Raw genomic sequence first — 21,725 nt, 5'->3', positions numbered from 1 at the left:
AATCCCTCCACGCTGCACTCTATATTGATGCTCGTTGAAATGAGGAAAGAATACGATGAAACAACAAACCGAAAGTGAAGGCCAGAAATGAATAATTTGTTAACTAAATATTTTGCCGAACGATGTGTGGTCCTCGGTAGTGTAGTGGTTAGTATCCCCGCCTGTCACGCGGGAGACCGGGGTTCGATTCCCCGCCGGGGAGAAAAGAAATTTTGTTGATTTATGAAACGAACCTATGTTCAGCAAATACTTGCTGACTAAAATATACCATATGACTGAGAGCTACTAGATTTGCAGCAGTGACTGATAACTTCCCCACAGTTGGAATCTAATTTCGCACACCTCCACTCGTATTTCTGGAACGTAATGAAATTTACGCACTACGGTGTTTCAGATTTTGTTGAAAACAAACCAGAAAATCAAGTTGCGTGCATCAAAATAATATAGCAATATCTCTTACAATTATCAGCAAAATTCACAAAGGAACAAACAAATCAGCTACAAGTTGAACACAATATTAAGGATGCTAATCACAATGTTAACTTTGTATATGGAATATTATGATCTATATTTACCTGGGTTAATAATTGAACTGGACTCTCATGAAATGCAAGAAGTAGCCTACACCTTGGACGACGGAAAAAACCAAAAGAGCAATCCCATGTGGTCTAGTGGCTAGGATACCTGGCTTTCACCCAGGAGGCCCGGGTTCGATTCCCGGCATGGGAACCTTTTTATACTACACTTATTTCGTTCCCTACAAGAAAATATCGGACAACTTAATCTGCTTTCTACGACATGCCACACCAGCAGTAACTTGACCCAAAATAAACTGTAAAACACTTTGTATATAATTCACGTTGGTATTGAATTTTGAAACACCAACCTTTGCAAACAAAGGACCTACACTTAATATAAACAGTTAACCACAACCGATCCTTGACTATCATACAAGCTCAATATTTACTATGTAGGCCATTTACTCAGAAGAAATGATTGCAAGAATTTTGCTTCGTTTAAGACACCCAAACTCTTGAAACATCACGCATTGACAAATACATGACATTAATTTTATCACATCACTTTGAAACAATTATATTTTCTAAATACTCATTGTTTCTCCCGCATAACCAATACGCCATCTTCATTTGAGCAATATGAAAGCTCAGAGATTCTATTTCATGGACATAATTGTTGCAATTCTATTCATGTTTTGAAGGACAAAACCAGTTAGATTGTTAAACATATATATTTCAATCAGGAGACAACATTATATTATTAGCGAGCTTTCTCCTTACTAGGCCTATGTGCCGTTAGCGTGGGAAAATGGGTTTGGTTCTCACTGGCTTGACCTGGAGGTTCATGTCACATATTGCTTTGCTAGTGAAACGATCGCTAAATTCAAACAACTTAAAATGTACCATACTATTCGAGAATGATTTTTTCTTAATAACTAAGACTTACTTTCTATATGATATTCACTTACCGTTAAGTGTTGTTGATTACGACACTTACATACATCCCTCAACTTATCGGTTTAAATATTTCTCTCAAAACTTGTTTCCAATTCTTCGTGATTAACTGATAAACTTTCGCTTACAAAACACTACGAACTTTTAATTTCCAGATCATAAAATGCGGTGATGAAAGGAAAGCTGCGAAACGGCATTGCCTTTTTCTCACCCTTCATGGAAAAAATATTTCCTCTTTGTCTCTATTTCTAATCTTTTTAGCGCTACACAACTTTATGACTTTAGTGCTCAAAACATTAATTACTATTAAAGTTGACTAATATTCTGTCACAACAATATTGTTGATTCACTTTCTTCAACTACTATTACGGTGTCTTTTCTTGCTTACTTTGTTCTTGTTCTGAAACCCTGAAAACGCAGCCCATTTGTCTAATTTGAGCCTAGCCTCGACTTATAAGAGTAAAGGAAAGGTAAACGTTGTATTATTGCGAATAGGAAGGAGAAACGTTTCTCAACAGTTAGGATGGATCAAGACCCGCTTCTTCTTCCTGGAAATTCCCTTCTTGACGGAAGGAACCATACAAAAATAACAGTCTCTGATGTGGCCGCTTGACTCCCTCCAAATCATGGGCACTGCAGAAGGCATTGAGCGCTCCTTCCCATTAATCCAATTTCTTTGATTGCTGGCACAAGTGTTACACACAATGTGGGGTGCCCAAGATTTACCTGGGTCTCCAATTTTACAACCAAAGTAATATTGATAGGATTTTCTTATTAGTGGTGTTATAGTCTGCTTTTGTGAGGAAAATGTCACTTCCCCACACACGTAGCAGAAGCTATCCGCACTCTTTACACAATTTCGCGGCATTTTTGTTTATTGAAATCCTCAAAATGTCACTTGAAATAGTTCCGACAACTATATAAAAATATACATTCGAAATACCAGTATTTTTGCGTACTTGTAGTTGTATTTTTATGTCCTGCACTACACAAATGTCACACCCAAAACGCTGGTAACTGCACTAAACCTGTCTTTTCTAACAATAGCAGAACACTACTGAGATAAGGAACACAATGAAACCAAGCGTTCATATAGTTTCTCCAGTGTTGCCGGATCAGAGTAATATTTTACCCCAAACGAAGCGAATATATTAATTTTTAAAGCGTTATTATTAGACATGCCTGCAAAACGGAAAGTAGAGCTAATATTCGAAAATAACTTTCAAATTCGTGATCAGCACCACAAAATCAATAAGAATTAGCTGATTTTGTTCAATTTACATTTTCGTTGTTGAACACTGTAATGGGTGATGCTGAAATTAAGGGAAATTTTGGCATTGGAAAAATCTAAAAATTAAAAATTGGAAAAATAATGTATAATTTATTTTTTTAGGTACCCAAGGGCTAAACAAATACAACCATTATAGTGGATGAGGTCAAGAATATATATATATATATATATATATATATATATATATATATATATATATATATATATATATATATATATATATATTGAAAAATGGCAATTTATTATTTTGACAAACACGGTGGTTACATTAATATCCACGGAGGTTACAAAACACACTCAGTGAAGATATATTTAAGTTTTATTCACTAGTAAAATACAAGACAATGTAATACTTTTAGATGAACGCTTAATCTAAATTTGTACACACAGCTAAAATTGCAGCAAATGTAAACTGGAATATTCTGTTTTTCAAGAAAAGCTCTTCCAATTCCGCAACAATGTCTTTAGTATCCACAGTGGTTCTATATGCTTTTGAGGGAAACACAAACATAAGTTCCGTCCCTATTCTGTAAAAAACTCTACAATTTATTTGAAGATGTTAGGAGATATTTTAAGGTTACATAATGTCTGATGGTGTTTCTGGAGCACATAATTATAAAACATAACAAAAGAATTCAGTGTGATAGATCATTCGACATCCCAAAACATTGGGTATCGTTTCCGTTGTCACTGTCGGATTACACATCATGATAACACAACGTTTGTTGAGATTTAATTGGTACTGAACGTAATAGTTAAGGAAAAGTACGGACCTTTAAACACGTAACTATAATGAAACATCATTAGGTTAGAGTAAAAGTACTTAGATATGAAAACAGGTTGTAGCTGTTTATAAATGCTTTTACATAAAAGGATACACCTTATGCTTGAAACAGCAGGCAGCTTATTCTGCTTTGTACGACATGCCACACCAGCAGTAACTTGACGCAAAATAAACTGTAAGACACTTTGTATATAATTCACGTTGGTATTGAATTTTGAAACACCAACCTTTGCAAACAAAGGATCCACGCTTAATGTAAACAGCAAACCACAACCGATCCTTGACTATCATGGGTTTGGTTCTCACTGGCTTGACCTGGAGGTTCATGTCACATACTGCTTTGCTAGTGAAACGATCGCTAAATTCAAACAACTTAAAATCTACCATACTATTCGAGAATGATTTTTTCTTAATAACTAAGACTTACTTTCTATATGGTATTCACTTACCGTTAAGTGTTGTTGATTACGACACTTACATACATCCCTCAACTTATCGCTTTAAATATTTCTCTCAAAACTTGTTTCCAATTCTTCGTGATTAACTGATAAAATTTCGCTTACAAAACACTACGAACTTTTAATTTCCAGATCATAAAATGCGGTGATGAAAGGAAAGCTGCGAAACGGCATTGCCTTTTTCTCACCCTTCATGGAAAAAATATTTCCTCTTTGTCTCTATTTCTAATCTTTTTAGCGCTACACAACTTTATGACTTTAGTGCTCAAAACATTAATTACTATTAAAGTTGACTAATATTCTGTCACAACAATATTGTTGATTCACTTTCTTCAACTACTATTACGGTGTCTTTTCTTGCTTACTTTGTTCTTGTTCTGAAACCCTGAAAACGCAGCCCATTTGTCTAATTTGAGCTTAGCCTCGACTTATAAGAGTAAAGGAAAGGTAAACGTTGTATTATTGCGAATAGGAAGGAGAAACGTTTCTCAACAGTGAAAGGTAATTACGGTTGTATTTCGTTAAATACAATCGCAAGGATTAGCAAACTAAAACGAACATTATAATGAGAGAAATGTTTATATGAAATAATATTCTAAGCAAAGTCTATTTACAGTATACGAGAAACCACAAACAACTGAGGGATCTTATCATAAGATGAAGAATAAAAGTGGGTTTGTTATACTGGCCAGTTTTGTCTTGACGGGTTTGTTACTGTACTTTACATACGGCGATTCCGTTCGACTTCCTCACTAATGATAAATTTCGCTCGTCTTCTCTAATTCAATCTTCCACAACACTATTCCCTCATATGTCTTTACTCACTGAAGAACACCACACAAATAAGAATCAGTTCTATTTGGGCTTACAGAAGAACACATGGATCTCTTGTACTGCCGCCTGGTGGCCACAGCTGCAATCGTGACTCAGCTGACCATCGTATTCGGAAGGCTCCGTTCGCGTACTTGCCAACCATATGATGAAATAGGAAATATTGATTGGTTTTGTGGAAAAAAGTCAGTTACAAGAGCAACCGAACTGTGAAAATAGAACACGAAATTAATCATTTATTTGAATTTAGAAAGGTAATGAATGGAAAGTTGAAAGGTGCAGAAACTGTGACCCCAAACGGATAAGGACCACTCTTTCAAAATGGAGAATCTTCGAAATAGTAAGATGATAGACGATTGGCTATGCTGAAAGGATCGCTGGATTTTATGACAAATTTTTAGTTCAGCTTTATATATCGTACAACGTAACGATTTAAAATATCTCCCCGCTGCACTCTATATTGATGCTCGTTGAAATGAGGAAAGAATACGATGAAACAACAAACCGAAAGTGAAGGCCAGAAATGAATAATTTGTTAACTAAATATTTTGCCGAACGATGTGTGGTCCTCGGTAGTATAGTGGTTAGTATCCCCGCCTGTCACGCGGGAGACCGGGGTTCGATTCCCCGCCGGGGAGAAAAGAAATTTTGTTGATTTATGATACGAACCTATGTTCAGCAAATACTTGCTGACTAAAATATACCATATGACTGAGAGCTACTAGATTTGCAGCAGTGACTGATAACTTCCCCACAGTTGGAATCTAATTTCGCACACCTCCACTCGTATTTCTGGAACGTAATGAAATTTACGCACTACGGTGTTTCAGATTTTGTTGAAAACAAACCAGAAAATCAAGTTGCGTGCATCAAAATAATATAGCAATATCTCTTACAATTATCAGCAAAATTCACAAAGGAACAAACAAATCAGCTACAAGTTGAACACAATATTAAGGATGCTAATCACAATGTTAACTTTGTATATGGAATATTATGATCTATATTTACCTGGGTTAATAATTGAACTGGACTCTCATGAAATGCAAGAAGTAGCCTACACCTTGGACGACGGAAAAAAGAAAAAGAGCAATCCCATGTGGTCTAGTGGCTAGGATACCTGGCTTTCACCCAGGAGGCCCGGGTTCGATTCCCGGCATGGGAACCTTTTTATACTACACTTATTTCGTTCCCTACAAGAAAATATCGGACAACTTAATCTGCTTTCTACGACATGCCACACCAGCAGTAACTTGACCCAAAATAAACTGTAAAACACTTTGTATATAATTCACGTTGGTATTGAATTTTGAAACACCAACCTTTGCAAACAAAGGACCTACACTTAATATAAACAGTTAACCACAACCGATCCTTGACTATCATACAAGCTCAATATTTACTATGTAGGCCATTTACTCAGAAGAAATGATTGCAAGAATTTTGCTTCGTTTAAGACACCCAAACTCTTGAAACATCACGCATTGACAAATACATGACATTAATTTTATCACATCACTTTGAAACAATTACATTTTCTAAATACTCATTGTTTCTCCCGCATAACCAATACGCCATCTTCATTTGAGCAATATGAAAGCTCAGAGATTCTATTTCATGGACATAATTGTTGCAATTCTATTCATGTTTTGAAGGACAAAACCAGTTAGATTGTTAAACATATATATTTCAATCAGGAGACAACATTATATTATTAGCGAGCTTTCTCCTCACTAGGCCTATGTGCCGTTAGCGTGGGAAAATGGGTTTGGTTCTCACTGGCTTGACCTGGAGGTTCATGTCACATATTGCTTTGCTAGTGAAACGATCGCTAAATTCAAACAACTTAAAATGTACCATACTATTCGAGAATGATTTTTTCTTAATAACTAAGACTTACTTTCTATATGATATTCACTTACCGTTAAGTGTTGTTGATTACGACACTTACATACATCCCTCAACTTATCGGTTTAAATATTTCTCTCAAAACTTGTTTCCAATTCTTCGTGATTAACTGATAAAATTTCGCTTACAAAACACTACGAACTTTTAATTTCCAGATGATAAAATGCGGTGATGAAAGGAAAGCTGCGAAACGGCATTGCCTTTTTCTCACCCTTCATGGAAAAAATATTTCCTCTTTGTCTCTATTTCTAATCTTTTTAGCGCTACACAACTTTATGACTTTAGTGCTCAAAACATTAATTACTATTAAAGTTGACTAATATTCTGTCACAACAATATTGTTGATTCACTTTCTTCAACTACTATTACGGTGTCTTTTCTTGCTTACTTTGTTCTTGTTCTGAAACCCTGAAAACGCAGCCCATTTGTCTAATTTGAGCTTAGCCTCGACTTATAAGAGTAAAGGAAAGGTAAACGTTGTATTATTGCGAATAGGAAGGAGAAACGTTTCTCAACAGTGAAAGGTAATTACGGTTGTATTTCGTTAAATACAATCGCAAGGATTAGCAAACTAAAACGAACATTATAATGAGAGAAATGTTTATATGAAATAATATTCTAAGCAAAGTCTATTTACAGTATACGAGAAACCACAAACAACTGAGGGATCTTATCATAAGATGAAGAATAAAAGTGGGTTTGTTATACTGGCCAGTTTTGTCTTGACGGGTTTGTTACTGTACTTTACATACGGCGATTCCGTTCGACTTCCTCACTAATGATAAATTTCGCTCGTCTTCTCTAATTCAATCTTCCACAACACTATTCCCTCATATGTCTTTACTCACTGAAGAACACCACACAAATAAGAATCAGTTCTATTTGGGCTTACAGAAGAACACATGGATCTCTTGTACTGCCGCCTGGTGGCCACAGCTGCAATCGTGACTCAGCTGACCATCGTATTCGGAAGGCTCCGTTCGCGTACTTGCCAACCATATGATGAAATAGGAAATATTGATTGGTTTTGTGGAAAAAAGTCAGTTACAAGAGCAACCGAACTGTGAAAATAGAACACGAAATTAATCATTTATTTGAATTTAGAAAGGTAATGAATGGAAAGTTGAAAGGTGCAGAAACTGTGACCCCAAACGGATAAGGACCACTCTTTCAAAATGGAGAATCTTCGAAATAGTAAGATGATAGACGATTGGCTATGCTGAAAGGATCGCTGGATTTTATGACAAATTTTTAGTTCAGCTTTATATATCGTACAACGTAACGATTTAAAATCCCTCCCCGCTGCACTCTATATTGATGCTCGTTGAAATGAGGAAAGAATACGATGAAACAACAAATCGAAAGTGAAGGCCAGAAATGAATAATTTGTTAACTAAATATTTTGCCAAACGATGTGTGGTCCTCGGTAGTATAGTGGTTAGTATCCCCGCCTGTCACGCGGGAGACCGGAGTTCGATTTCCCGCCGGGGAGAAAAGAAATTTTGTTGATTTATGAAACGAACCCATGTTCAGCAAATACTTGCTGACTAAAATCCACCATATGACTGAGAGCTACTAGATTTGCAGCAGTGACTGATAACTTCCCCACAGTTGGAAACTAATTTCGCACACCTCCACTCGTATTTCTGGAACGTAATGAAATTTACGCACTACGGTGTTTCAGATTTTGTTGAAAACAAACCAGAAAATCAAGTTGCGTGCATCAAAATAATATAGCAATATCTCTTACAATTATCAGCAAAATTCACAAAGGAACAAACAAATCAGCTACAAGTTGAACACAATATTAAGGATGCTAATCACAATGTTAACTTTGTATATGGAATATTATGATCTATATTTACCTGGGTTAATAATTGAACTGGACTCTCATGAAATGCAAGAAGTAGCCTACACCTTGGACGACGGAAAAAACAAAAAGAGCAATCCCATGTGGTCTAGTGGCTAGGATACCTGGCTTTCACCCAGGAGGCCCGGGTTCGATTCCCGGCATGGGAACCTTTTTATACTACACTTATTTCGTTCCGTACAAGAAAATATCGGACAACTTAATCTGCTTTCTACGACATGCCACACCAGCAGTAACTTGACCCAAAATAAACTGTAAAACACTTTGTATATAATTCACGTTGGTATTGAATTTTGAAACACCAACCTTTGCAAACAAAGGACCTACACTTAATATAAACAGTTAACCACAACCGATCCTTGACTATCATACAAGCTCAATATTTACTATGTAGGCCATTTACTCAGAAGAAATGATTGCAAGAATTTTGCTTCGTTTAAGACACCCAAACTCTTGAAACATCACGCATTGACAAATACATGACATTAATTTTATCACATCACTTTGAAACAATTACATTTTCTAAATACTCATTGTTTCTCCCGCATAACCAATACGCCATCTTCATTTGAGCAATATGAAAGCTCAGAGATTCTATTTCATGGACATAATTGTTGCAATTCTATTCATGTTTTGAAGGACAAAACCAGTTAGATTGTTAAACATATATATTTCAATCAGGAGACAACATTATATTATTAGCGAGCTTTCTCCTCACTAGGCCTATGTGCCGTTAGCGTGGGAAAATGGGTTTGGTTCTCACTGGCTTGACCTGGAGGTTCATGTCACATATTGCTTTGCTAGTGAAACGATCGCTAAATTCAAACAACTTAAAATGTACCATACTATTCGAGAATGATTTTTTCTTAATAACTAAGACTTACTTTCTATATGATATTCACTTACCGTTAAGTGTTGTTGATTACGACACTTACATACATCCCTCAACTTATCGGTTTAAATATTTCTCTCAAAACTTGTTTCCAATTCTTCGTGATTAACTGATAAACTTTCGCTTACAAAACACTACGAACTTTTAATTTCCAGATCATAAAATGCGCTGATGAAAGGAAAGCTGCGAAACGGCATTGCCTTTTTCTCACCCTTCATGGAAAAAATATTTCCTCTTTGTCTCTATTACTAATCTTTTTAGCGCTACACAACTTTATGACTTTAGTGCTCAAAACATTAATTACTATTAAAGTTGACTAATATTCTGTCACAACAATATTGTTGATTCACTTTCTTCAACTACTATTACGGTGTCTTTTCTTGCTTACTTTGTTCTTGTTCTGAAACCCTGAAAACGCAGCCCATTTGTCTAATTTGAGCTTAGCCTCGACTTATAAGAGTAAAGGAAAGGTAAACGTTGTATTATTGCGAATAGGAAGGAGAAACGTTTCTCAACAGTGAAAGGTAATTACGGTTGTATTTCGTTAAATACAATCGCAAGGATTAGCAAACTAAAACGAACATTATAATGAGAGAAATGTTTATATGAAATAATATTCTAAGCAAAGTCTATTTACAGTATACGAGAAACCACAAACAACTGAGGGATCTTATCATAAGATGAAGAATAAAAGTGGGTTTGTTATACTGGCCAGTTCTGTCTTGACGGGTTTGTTACTGTACTTTACATACGGCGATTCCGTTCGACTTCCTCACTAATGATAAATTTCGCTCGTCTTCACTAATTCAATCTTCCACAACACTATTCCCTCATATGTCTTTACTCACTGAAGAACACCACACAAATAAGAATCAGTTCTATTTGGGCTTACAGAAGAACACATGGATCTCTTGTACTGCCGCCTGGTGGCCACAGCTGCAATCGTGACTCAGCTGACCATCGTATTCGGAAGGCTCCGTTCGCGTACTTGCCAACCATATGATGAAATAGGAAATATTGATTGGTTTTGTGGAAAAAAGTCAGTTACAAGAGCAACCGAACTGTGAAAATAGAACACGAAATTATCATTTATTTGAATTTAGAAAGGTAATGAATGGAAAGTTGAAAGGTGCAGAAACTGTGACCCCAAACGGATAAGGACCACTCTTTCAAAATGGAGAATCTTCGAAATAGTAAGATGATAGACGATTGGCTATGCTGAAAGGATCGCTGGATTTTATGACAAATTTTTAGTTCAGCTTTATATATCGTACAACGTAACGATTTAAAATCCCTCCCCGCTGCACTCTATATTGATGCTCGTTGAAATGAGGAAAGAATACGATGAAACAACAAACCGAAAGTGAAGGCCAGAAATGAATAATTTGTTAACTAAATATTTTGCCAAACGATGTGTGGTCCTCGGTAGTATAGTGGTTAGTATCCCCGCCTGTCACGCGGGAGACCGGAGTTCGATTCCCCGCCGGGGAGAAAAGAAATTTTGTTGATTTATGAAACGAACCTATGTTCAGCAAATACTTGCTGACTAAAATCCACCATATGACTGAGAGCTACTAGATTTGCAGCAGTGACTGATAACTTCCCCACAGTTGGAAACTAATTTCGCACACCTCCACTCGTATTTCTGGAACGTAATGAAATTTACGCACTACGGTGTTTCAGATTTTGTTGAAAACAAACCAGAAAATCAAGTTGCGTGCATCAAAATAATATAGCAATATCTCTTACAATTATCAGCAAAATTCACAAAGGAACAAACAAATCAGCTACAAGTTGAACACAATATTAAGGATGCTAATCACAATGTTAACTTTGTATATGGAATATTATGATCTATATTTACCTGGGTTAATAATTGAACTGGACTCTCATGAAATGCAAGAAGTAGCCTACACCTTGGACGACGGAAAAAAGAAAAAGAGCAATCCCATGTGGTCTAGTGGCTAGGATACCTGGCTTTCACCCAGGAGGCCCGGGTTCGATTCCCGGCATGGGAACCTTTTTATACTACACTTATTTCGTTCCCTACAATAAAATATCGGACAACTTAATCTGCTTTCTACGACATGCCACACCAGCAGTAACTTGACCCAAAATAAACTGTAAAACACTTTGTATATAATTCACGTTGGTATTGAATTTTGAAACACCAACCTTTGCAAACAAAGGACCTACACTTAATATAAACAGTTAACCACAACCGATCCTTGACTATCATACAAGCTCAATATTTACTATGTAGGCCGTTTACTCAGAAGAAATGATTGCAAGAACTTTGCTTCGTTTAAGACACCCAAACTCTTGAAACATCACGCATTGACAAATACATGACATTAATTTTATCACATCACTTTGAAACAATTACATTTTCTAAATACTCATTGTTTCTCCCGCATAACCAATACGCCATCTTCATTTGAGCAATATGAAAGCTCAGAGATTCTATTTCATGGACATAATTGTTGCAATTCTATTCATGTTTTGAAGGACAAAACCAGTTAGATTGTTAAACATATATATTTCAATCAGGAGACAACATTATATTATTAGCGAGCTTTCTCCTTACTAGGCCTATGTGCCGTTAGCGTGGGAAAATGGGTTTGGTTCTCACTGGCTTGACCTGGAGGTTCATGTCACATATTGCTTTGCTAGTGAAACGATCGCTAAATTCAAACAACTTAAAATCTACCATACTATTCGAGAATGATTTTTTCTTAATAACTAAGACTTACTTTCTATATGATATTCACTTACCGTTAAGTGTTGTTGATTACGACACTTACATACATCCCTCAACTTATCGGTTTAAATATTTCTCTCAAAACTTGTTTCCAATTCTTCGTGATTAACTGATAAAATTTCGCTTACAAAACACTACGAACTTTTAATTTCCAGATCATAAAATGCGGTGATGAAAGGAAAGCTGCGAAACGGCATTGCCTTTTTCTCACCCTTCATGGAAAAAATATTTCCTCTTTGTCTCTATTTCTAATCTTTTTAGCGCTACACAACTTTATGACTTTAGTGCTCAAAACATTAATTACTATTAAAGTTGACTAATATTCTGTCACAACAATATTGTTGATTCACTTTCTTCAACTACTATTACGGTGTCTTTTCTTGCTTACTTTGTTCTTGTTCTGAAACCCTGAAAACGCAGCCCATTTGTCTAATTTGAGCCTAGCCTCGACTTATAAGAGTAAAGGAAAGGTAAACGTTGTATTATTGCGAATAGGAAGGAGAAACGTTTCTCAACAGTTAGGATAGATCAAGACCCGCTTCTTCTTCCTGGAAATTCCCTTCTTGACGGAAGGAACCATACAAAAATAACAGTCTCTGATGTGGCCGCTTGACTCCCTCCAAATCATGGGCACTGCAGAAGGCATTGAGCGCTCCTTCCCATTAATCCAATTTCTTTGATTGCTGGCACAAGTGTTACACACAATGTGGGGTGCCCAAGATTTACCTGGGTCTCCAATTTTACAACCAAAGTAATATTGATAGGATTTTCTTATTAGTGGTGTTATAGTCTGCTTTTGTGAGGAAAATGTCACTTCCCCACACACGTAGCAGAAGCTATCCGCACTCTTTACACAATTTCGCGGCATTTTTGTTTATTGAAATCCTCAAAATGTCACTTGAAATAGTTCCGACAACTATATAAAAATATACATTCGAAATACCAGTATTTTTGCGTACTTGTAGTTGTATTTTTATGTCCTGCACTACACAAATGTCACACCCAAAACGCTGGTAACTGCACTAAACCTGTCTTTTCTAACAATAGCAGAACACTACTGAGATAAGGAACACAATGAAACCAAGCGTTCATATAGTTTCTCCAGTGTTGCCGGATCAGAGTAATATTTTACCCCAAACGAAGCGAATATATTAATTTTTAAAGCGTTATTATTAGACATGCCTGCAAAACGGAAAGTAGAGCTAATATTCGAAAATAACTTTCAAATTCGTGATCAGCACCACAAAATCAATAAGAATTAGCTGATTTTGTTCAATTTACATTTTCGTTGTTGAACACTGTAATGGGTGATGCTGAAATTAAGGGAAATTTTGGCATTGGAAAAATCTAAAAATTAAAAATTGGAAAAATAATGTATAATTTATTTTTTTAGGTACCCAAGGGCTAAACAAATACAACCATTATAGTGGATGAGGTCAAGAATATATATATATATATATATATATATATATATATATATATATATATATATATATATATATATATATATATATATATATTGAAAAATGGCAATTTATTATTTTGACAAACACGGTGGTTACATTAATATCCACGGAGGTTACAAAACACACTCAGTGAAGATATATTTAAGTTTTATTCACTAGTAAAATACAAGACAATGTAATACTTTTAGATGAACGCTTAATCTAAATTTGTACACACAGCTAAAATTGCAGCAAATGTAAACTGGAATATTCTGTTTTTCAAGAAAAGCTCTTCCAATTCCGCAACAATGTCTTTAGTATCCACAGTGGTTCTATATGCTTTTGAGGGAAACACAAACATAAGTTCCGTCCCTATTCTGTAAAAAACTCTACAATTTATTTGAAGATGTTAGGAGATATTTTAAGGTTACATAATGTCTGATGGTGTTTCTGGAGCACATAATTATAAAACATAACAAAAGAATTCAGTGTGATAGATCATTCGACATCCCAAAACATTGGGTATCGTTTCCGTTGTCACTGTCGGATTACACATCATGATAACACAACGTTTGTTGAGATTTAATTGGTACTGAACGTAATAGTTAAGGAAAAGTACGGACCTTTAAACACGTAACTATAATGAAACATCATTAGGTTAGAGTAAAAGTACTTAGATATGAAAACAGGTTGTAGCTGTTTATAAATGCTTTTACATAAAAGGATACACCTTATGCTTGAAACAGCAGGCAGCTTATTCTGCTTTGTACGACATGCCACACCAGCAGTAACTTGACGCAAAATAAACTGTAAGACACTTTGTATATAATTCACGTTGGTATTGAATTTTGAAACACCAACCTTTGCAAACAAAGGATCCACGCTTAATGTAAACAGCAAACCACAACCGATCCTTGACTATCATGGGTTTGGTTCTCACTGGCTTGACCTGGAGGTTCATGTCACATACTGCTTTGCTAGTGAAACGATCGCTAAATTCAAACAACTTAAAATCTACCATACTATTCGAGAATGATTTTTTCTTAATAACTAAGACTTACTTTCTATATGGTATTCACTTACCGTTAAGTGTTGTTGATTACGACACTTACATACATCCCTCAACTTATCGCTTTAAATATTTCTCTCAAAACTTGTTTCCAATTCTTCGTGATTAACTGATAAAATTTCGCTTACAAAACACTACGAACTTTTAATTTCCAGATCATAAAATGCGGTGATGAAAGGAAAGCTGCGAAACGGCATTGCCTTTTTCTCACCCTTCATGGAAAAAATATTTCCTCTTTGTCTCTATTTCTAATCTTTTTAGCGCTACACAACTTTATGACTTTAGTGCTCAAAACATTAATTACTATTAAAGTTGACTAATATTCTGTCACAACAATATTGTTGATTCACTTTCTTCAACTACTATTACGGTGTCTTTTCTTGCTTACTTTGTTCTTGTTCTGAAACCCTGAAAACGCAGCCCATTTGTCTAATTTGAGCTTAGCCTCGACTTATAAGAGTAAAGGAAAGGTAAACGTTGTATTATTGCGAATAGGAAGGAGAAACGTTTCTCAACAGTGAAAGGTAATTACGGTTGTATTTCGTTAAATACAATCGCAAGGATTAGCAAACTAAAACGAACATTATAATGAGAGAAATGTTTATATGAAATAATATTCTAAGCAAAGTCTATTTACAGTATACGAGAAACCACAAACAACTGAGGGATCTTATCATAAGATGAAGAATAAAAGTGGGTTTGTTATACTGGCCAGTTTTGTCTTGACGGGTTTGTTACTGTACTTTACATACGGCGATTCCGTTCGACTTCCTCACTAATGATAAATTTCGCTCGTCTTCTCTAATTCAATCTTCCACAACACTATTCCCTCATATGTCTTTACTCACTGAAGAACACCACACAAATAAGAATCAGTTCTATTTGGGCTTACAGAAGAACACATGGATCTCTTGTACTGCCGCCTGGTGGCCACAGCTGCAATCGTGACTCAGCTGACCATCGTATTCGGAAGGCTCCGTTCGCGTACTTGCCAACCATATGATGAAATAGGAAATATTGATTGGTTTTGTGGAAAAAAGTCAGTTACAAGAGCAACCGAACTGTGAAAATAGAACACGAAATTAATCATTTATTTGAATTTAGAAAGGTAATGAATGGAAAGTTGAAAGGTGCAGAAACTGTGACCCCAAACGGATAAGGACCACTCTTTCAAAATGGAGAATCTTCGAAATAGTAAGATGATAGACGATTGGCTATGCTGAAAGGATCGCTGGATTTTATGACAAATTTTTAGTTCAGCTTTATATATCGTACAACGTAACGATTTAAAATATCTCCCCGCTGCACTCTATATTGATGCTCGTTGAAATGAGGAAAGAATACGATGAAACAACAAACCGAAAGTGGAGGCCAGAAATGAATAATTTGTTAACTAAATATTTTGCCGAACGATGTGTGGTCCTCGGTAGTATAGTGGTTAGTATCCCCGCCTGTCACGCGGGAGACCGGGGTTCGATTCCCCGCCGGGGAGAAAAGAAATTTTGTTGATTTATGATACGAACCTATGTTCAGCAAATACTTGCTGACTAAAATATACCATATGACTGAGAGCTACTAGATTTGCAGCAGTGACTGATAACTTCCCCACAGTTGGAATCTAATTTCGCACACCTCCACTCGTATTTCTGGAACGTAATGAAATTTACGCACTACGGTGTTTCAGATTTTGTTGAAAACAAACCAGAAAATCAAGTTGCGTGCATCAAAATAATATAGCAATATCTCTTACAATTATCAGCAAAATTCACAAAGGAACAAACAAATCAGCTACAAGTTGAACACAATATTAAGGATGCTAATCACAATGTTAACTTTGTATATGGAATATTATGATCTATATTTACCTGGGTTAATAATTGAACTGGACTCTCATGAAATGCAAGAAGTAGCCTACACCTTGGACGACGGAAAAAAGAAAAAGAGCAATCCCATGTGGTCTAGTGGCTAGGATACCTGGCTTTCACCCAGGAGGCCCGGGTTCGATTCCCGGCATGGGAACCTTTTTATACTACACTTATTTCGTTCCCTACAAGAAAATATCGGACAACTTAATCTGCTTTCTACGACATGCCACACCAGCAGTAACTTGACCCAAAATAAACTGTAAAACACTTTGTATATAATTCACGTTGGTATTGAATTTTGAAACACCAACCTTTGCAAACAAAGGACCTACACTTAATATAAACAGTTAACCACAACCGATCCTTGACTATCATACAAGCTCAATATTTACTATGTAGGCCATTTACTCAGAAGAAATGATTGCAAGAATTTTGCTTCGTTTAAGACACCCAAACTCTTGAAACATCACGCATTGACAAATACATGACATTAATTTTATCACATCACTTTGAAACAATTACATTTTCTAAATACTCATTGTTTCTCCCGCATAACCAATACGCCATCTTCATTTGAGCAATATGAAAGCTCAGAGATTCTATTTCATGGACATAATTGTTGCAATTCTATTCATGTTTTGAAGGACAAAACCAGTTAGATTGTTAAACATATATATTTCAATCAGGAGACAACATTATATTATTAGCGAGCTTTCTCCTCACTAGGCCTATGTGCCGTTAGCGTGGGAAAATGGGTTTGGTTCTCACTGGCTTGACCTGGAGGTTCATGTCACATATTGCTTTGCTAGTGAAACGATCGCTAAATTCAAACAACTTAAAATGTACCATACTATTCGAGAATGATTTTTTCTTAATAACTAAGACTTACTTTCTATATGATATTCACTTACCGTTAAGTGTTGTTGATTACGACACTTACATACATCCCTCAACTTATCGGTTTAAATATTTCTCTCAAAACTTGTTTCCAATTCTTCGTGATTAACTGATAAAATTTCGCTTACAAAACACTACGAACTTTTAATTTCCAGATCATAAAATGCGGTGATGAAAGGAAAGCTGCGAAACGGCATTGCCTTTTTCTCACCCTTCATGGAAAAAATATTTCCTCTTTGTCTCTATTTCTAATCTTTTTAGCGCTACACAACTTTATGACTTTAGTGCTCAAAACATTAATTACTATTAAAGTTGACTAATATTCTGTCACAACAATATTGTTGATTCACTTTCTTCAACTACTATTACGGTGTCTTTTCTTGCTTACTTTGTTCTTGTTCTGAAACCCTGAAAACGCAGCCCATTTGTCTAATTTGAGCTTAGCCTCGACTTATAAGAGTAAAGGAAAGGTAAACGTTGTATTATTGCGAATAGGAAGGAGAAACGTTTCTCAACAGTGAAAGGTAATTACGGTTGTATTTCGTTAAATACAATCGCAAGGATTAGCAAACTAAAACGAACATTATAATGAGAGAAATGTTTATATGAAATAATATTCTAAGCAAAGTCTATTTACAGTATACGAGAAACCACAAACAACTGAGGGATCTTATCATAAGATGAAGAATAAAAGTGGGTTTGTTATACTGGCCAGTTTTGTCTTGACGGGTTTGTTACTGTACTTTACATACGGCGATTCCGTTCGACTTCCTCACTAATGATAAATTTCGCTCGTCTTCTCTAATTCAATCTTCCACAACACTATTCCCTCATATGTCTTTACTCACTGAAGAACACCACACAAATAAGAATCAGTTCTATTTGGGCTTACAGAAGAACACATGGATCTCTTGTACTGCCGCCTGGTGGCCACAGCTGCAATCGTGACTCAGCTGACCATCGTATTCGGAAGGCTCCGTTCGCGTACTTGCCAACCATATGATGAAATAGGAAATATTGATTGGTTTTGTGGAAAAAAGTCAGTTACAAGAGCAACCGAACTGTGAAAATAGAACACGAAATTAATCATTTATTTGAATTTAGAAAGGTAATGAATGGAAAGTTGAAAGGTGCAGAAACTGTGACCCCAAACGGATAAGGACCACTCTTTCAAAATGGAGAATCTTCGAAATAGTAAGATGATAGACGATTGGCTATGCTGAAAGGATCGCTGGATTTTATGACAAATTTTTAGTTCAGCTTTATATATCGTACAACGTAACGATTTAAAATCCCTCCCCGCTGCACTCTATATTGATGCTCGTTGAAATGAGGAAAGAATACGATGAAACAACAAACCGAAAGTGAAGGCCAGAAATGAATAATTTGTTAACTAAATATTTTGCCAAACGATGTGTGGTCCTCGGTAGTATAGTGGTTAGTATCCCCGCCTGTCACGCGGGAGACCGGAGTTCGATTCCCCGCCGGGGAGAAAAGAAATTTTGTTGATTTATGAAACGAACCTATGTTCAGCAAATACTTGCTGACTAAAATCCACCATATGACTGAGAGCTACTAGATTTGCAGCAGTGACTGATAACTTCCCCACAGTTGGAAACTAATTTCGCACACCTCCACTCGTATTTCTGGAACGTAATGAAATTTACGCACTACGGTGTTTCAGATTTTGTTGAAAACAAACCAGAAAATCAAGTTGCGTGCATCAAAATAATATAGCAATATCTCTTACAATTATCAGCAAAATTCACAAAGGAACAAACAAATCAGCTACAAGTTGAACACAATATTAAGGATGCTAATCACAATGTTAACTTTGTATATGGAATATTATGATCTATATTTACCTGGGTTAATAATTGAACTGGACTCTCATGAAATGCAAGAAGTAGCCTACACCTTGGACGACGGAAAAAAGAAAAAGAGCAATCCCATGTGGTCTAGTGGCTAGGATACCTGGCTTTCACCCAGGAGGCCCGGGTTCGATTCCCGGCATGGGAACCTCTTTATACTACACTTATTTCGTTCCCTACAATAAAATATCGGACAACTTAATCTGCTTTCTACGACATGCCACACCAGCAGTAACTTGACCCAAAATAAACTGTAAAACACTTTGTATATAATTCACGTTGGTATTGAATTTTGAAACACCAACCTTTGCAAACAAAGGACCTACACTTAATATAAACAGTTAACCACAACCGATCCTTGACTATCATACAAGCTCAATATTTACTATGTAGGCCGTTTACTCAGAAGAAATGATTGCAAGATCTTTGCTTCGTTTAAGACACCCAAACTCTTGAAACATCACGCATTGACAAATACATGACATTAATTTTATCACATCACTTTCAAACAATTACATTTTCTAAATACTCATTGTTTCTCCCGCATAACCAATACGCCATCTTCATTTGAGCAATATGAAAGCTCAGAGATTCTATTTCATGGACATAATTGTTGCAATTCTATTCATGTTTTGAAGGACAAAACCAGTTAGATTGTTAAACATATATATTTCAATCAGGAGACAACATTATATTATTAGCGAGCTTTCTCCTTACTAGGCCTATGTGCCGTTAGCGTGGGAAAATGGGTTTGGTTCTCACTGGCTTGACCTGGAGGTTCATGTCACATATTGCTTTGCTAGTGAAACGATCGCTAAATTCAAACAACTTAAAATCTACCATACTATTCGAGAATGATTTTTTCTTAATAACTAAGACTTACTTTCTATATGATATTCACTTACCGTTAAGTGTTGTTGATTACGACACTTACATACATCCCTCAACTTATCGGTTTAAATATTTCTCTCAAAACTTGTTTCCAATTCTTCGTGATTAACTGATAAAATTTCGCTTACAAAACACTACGAACTTTTAATTTCCAGATGATAAAATGCGGTGATGAAAGGAAAGCTGCGAAACGGCATTGCCTTTTTCTCACCCTTCATGGAAAAAATATTTCCTCTTTGTCTCTATTTCTAATCTTTTTAGCGCTACACAACTTTATGACTTTAGTGCTCAAAACATTAATTACTATTAAAGTTGACTAATATTCTGTCACAACAATATTGTTGATTCACTTTCTTCAACTACTATTACGGTGTCTTTTCTTGCTTACTTTGTTCTTGTTCTGAAACCCTGAAAACGCAGCCCATTTGTCTAATTTGAGCTTAGCCTCGACTTATAAGAGTAAAGGAAAGGTAAACGTTGTATTATTGCGAATAGGAAGGAGAAACGTTTCTCAACAGTGAAAGGTAATTACGGTTGTATTTCGTTAAATAGAATCGCAAGGATTAGCAAACTAAAACGAACATTATAATGAGAGAAATGTTTATATGAAATAATATTCTAAGCAAAGTCTATTTACAGTATACGAGAAACCACAAACAACTGAGGGATCTTATCATAAGATGAAGAATAAAAGTGGGTTTGTTATACTGGCCAGTTCTGTCTTGACGGGTTTGTTACTGTACTTTACATACGGCGATTCCGTTCGACTTCCTCACTAATGATAAATTTCGCTCGTCTTCACTAATTCAATCTTCCACAACACTATTCCCTCATATGTCTTTACTCACTGAAGAACACCACACAAATAAGAATCAGTTCTATTTGGGCTTACAGAAGAACACATGGATCTCTTGTACTGCCGCCTGGTGGCCACAGCTGCAATCGTGACTCAGCTGACCATCGTATTCGGAAGGCTCCGTTCGCGTACTTGCCAACCATATGATGAAATAGGAAATATTGATTGGTTTTGTGGAAAAAAGTCAGTTACAAGAGCAACCGAACTGTGAAAATAGAACACGAAATTAATCAATTATTTGAATTTAGAAAGGTAATGAATGGAAAGTTGAAAGGTGCAGAAACTGTGACCCCAAACGGATAAGGACCACTCTTTCAAAATGGAGAATCTTCGAAATAGTAAGATGATAGACGATTGGCTATGCTGAAAGGATCGCTGGATTTTATGACAAATTTTTAGTTCAGCTTTATATATCGTACAACGTAACGATTTAAAATATCTCCCCGCTGCACTCTATATTGATGCTCGTTGAAATGAGGAAAGAATACGATGAAACAACAAACCGAAAGTGAAGGCCAGAAATGAATAATTTGTTAACTAAATATTTTGCCGAACGATGTGTGG

At 35.9% G+C, this 21,725-nt stretch overlaps 11 non-coding genes across 11 annotated transcripts; all 11 read left to right on the top strand.

The window, feature by feature from the left end:
* Positions 1-130: 130 nt before the first annotated feature.
* On the top strand, positions 131-202 carry TRNAD-GUC (transfer RNA aspartic acid (anticodon GUC)). Its single transcript has one exon. It is a non-coding gene; the product is annotated as a tRNA-Asp (tRNA).
* Positions 203-657: 455 nt separating this feature from the next.
* TRNAE-UUC (transfer RNA glutamic acid (anticodon UUC)) lies at positions 658-729 on the top strand. Its single transcript has one exon. It is a non-coding gene; the product is annotated as a tRNA-Glu (tRNA).
* Positions 730-5,402: 4,673 nt separating this feature from the next.
* On the top strand, positions 5,403-5,474 carry TRNAD-GUC (transfer RNA aspartic acid (anticodon GUC)). The gene has a single exon. It is a non-coding gene; the product is annotated as a tRNA-Asp (tRNA).
* A 455-nt stretch (positions 5,475-5,929) lies between these two features.
* On the top strand, positions 5,930-6,001 carry TRNAE-UUC (transfer RNA glutamic acid (anticodon UUC)). Its single transcript has one exon. It is a non-coding gene; the product is annotated as a tRNA-Glu (tRNA).
* A 2,690-nt stretch (positions 6,002-8,691) lies between these two features.
* On the top strand, positions 8,692-8,763 carry TRNAE-UUC (transfer RNA glutamic acid (anticodon UUC)). Its single transcript has one exon. It is a non-coding gene; the product is annotated as a tRNA-Glu (tRNA).
* A 2,162-nt stretch (positions 8,764-10,925) lies between these two features.
* Positions 10,926-10,997, top strand: TRNAD-GUC (transfer RNA aspartic acid (anticodon GUC)). The gene has a single exon. It is a non-coding gene; the product is annotated as a tRNA-Asp (tRNA).
* A 455-nt stretch (positions 10,998-11,452) lies between these two features.
* On the top strand, positions 11,453-11,524 carry TRNAE-UUC (transfer RNA glutamic acid (anticodon UUC)). The gene has a single exon. It is a non-coding gene; the product is annotated as a tRNA-Glu (tRNA).
* A 4,677-nt stretch (positions 11,525-16,201) lies between these two features.
* On the top strand, positions 16,202-16,273 carry TRNAD-GUC (transfer RNA aspartic acid (anticodon GUC)). Its single transcript has one exon. It is a non-coding gene; the product is annotated as a tRNA-Asp (tRNA).
* Positions 16,274-16,728: 455 nt separating this feature from the next.
* TRNAE-UUC (transfer RNA glutamic acid (anticodon UUC)) lies at positions 16,729-16,800 on the top strand. Its single transcript has one exon. It is a non-coding gene; the product is annotated as a tRNA-Glu (tRNA).
* Positions 16,801-18,963: 2,163 nt separating this feature from the next.
* TRNAD-GUC (transfer RNA aspartic acid (anticodon GUC)) lies at positions 18,964-19,035 on the top strand. Its single transcript has one exon. It is a non-coding gene; the product is annotated as a tRNA-Asp (tRNA).
* Positions 19,036-19,490: 455 nt separating this feature from the next.
* On the top strand, positions 19,491-19,562 carry TRNAE-UUC (transfer RNA glutamic acid (anticodon UUC)). Its single transcript has one exon. It is a non-coding gene; the product is annotated as a tRNA-Glu (tRNA).
* The last annotated feature ends 2,163 nt before the right edge of the window (positions 19,563-21,725 follow it).

Source organism: Thermobia domestica, chromosome 10 (assembly GCF_964235325.1).
Source record: "Thermobia domestica chromosome 10, izTheDome1.hap1.1, whole genome shotgun sequence".
Lineage (NCBI taxonomy): Eukaryota > Metazoa > Arthropoda > Insecta > Zygentoma > Lepismatidae > Thermobia > Thermobia domestica.
The sequence above is the reverse complement of the archived record's forward strand: the minus strand, read 5'-3'. Positions and strand labels throughout refer to the sequence as shown.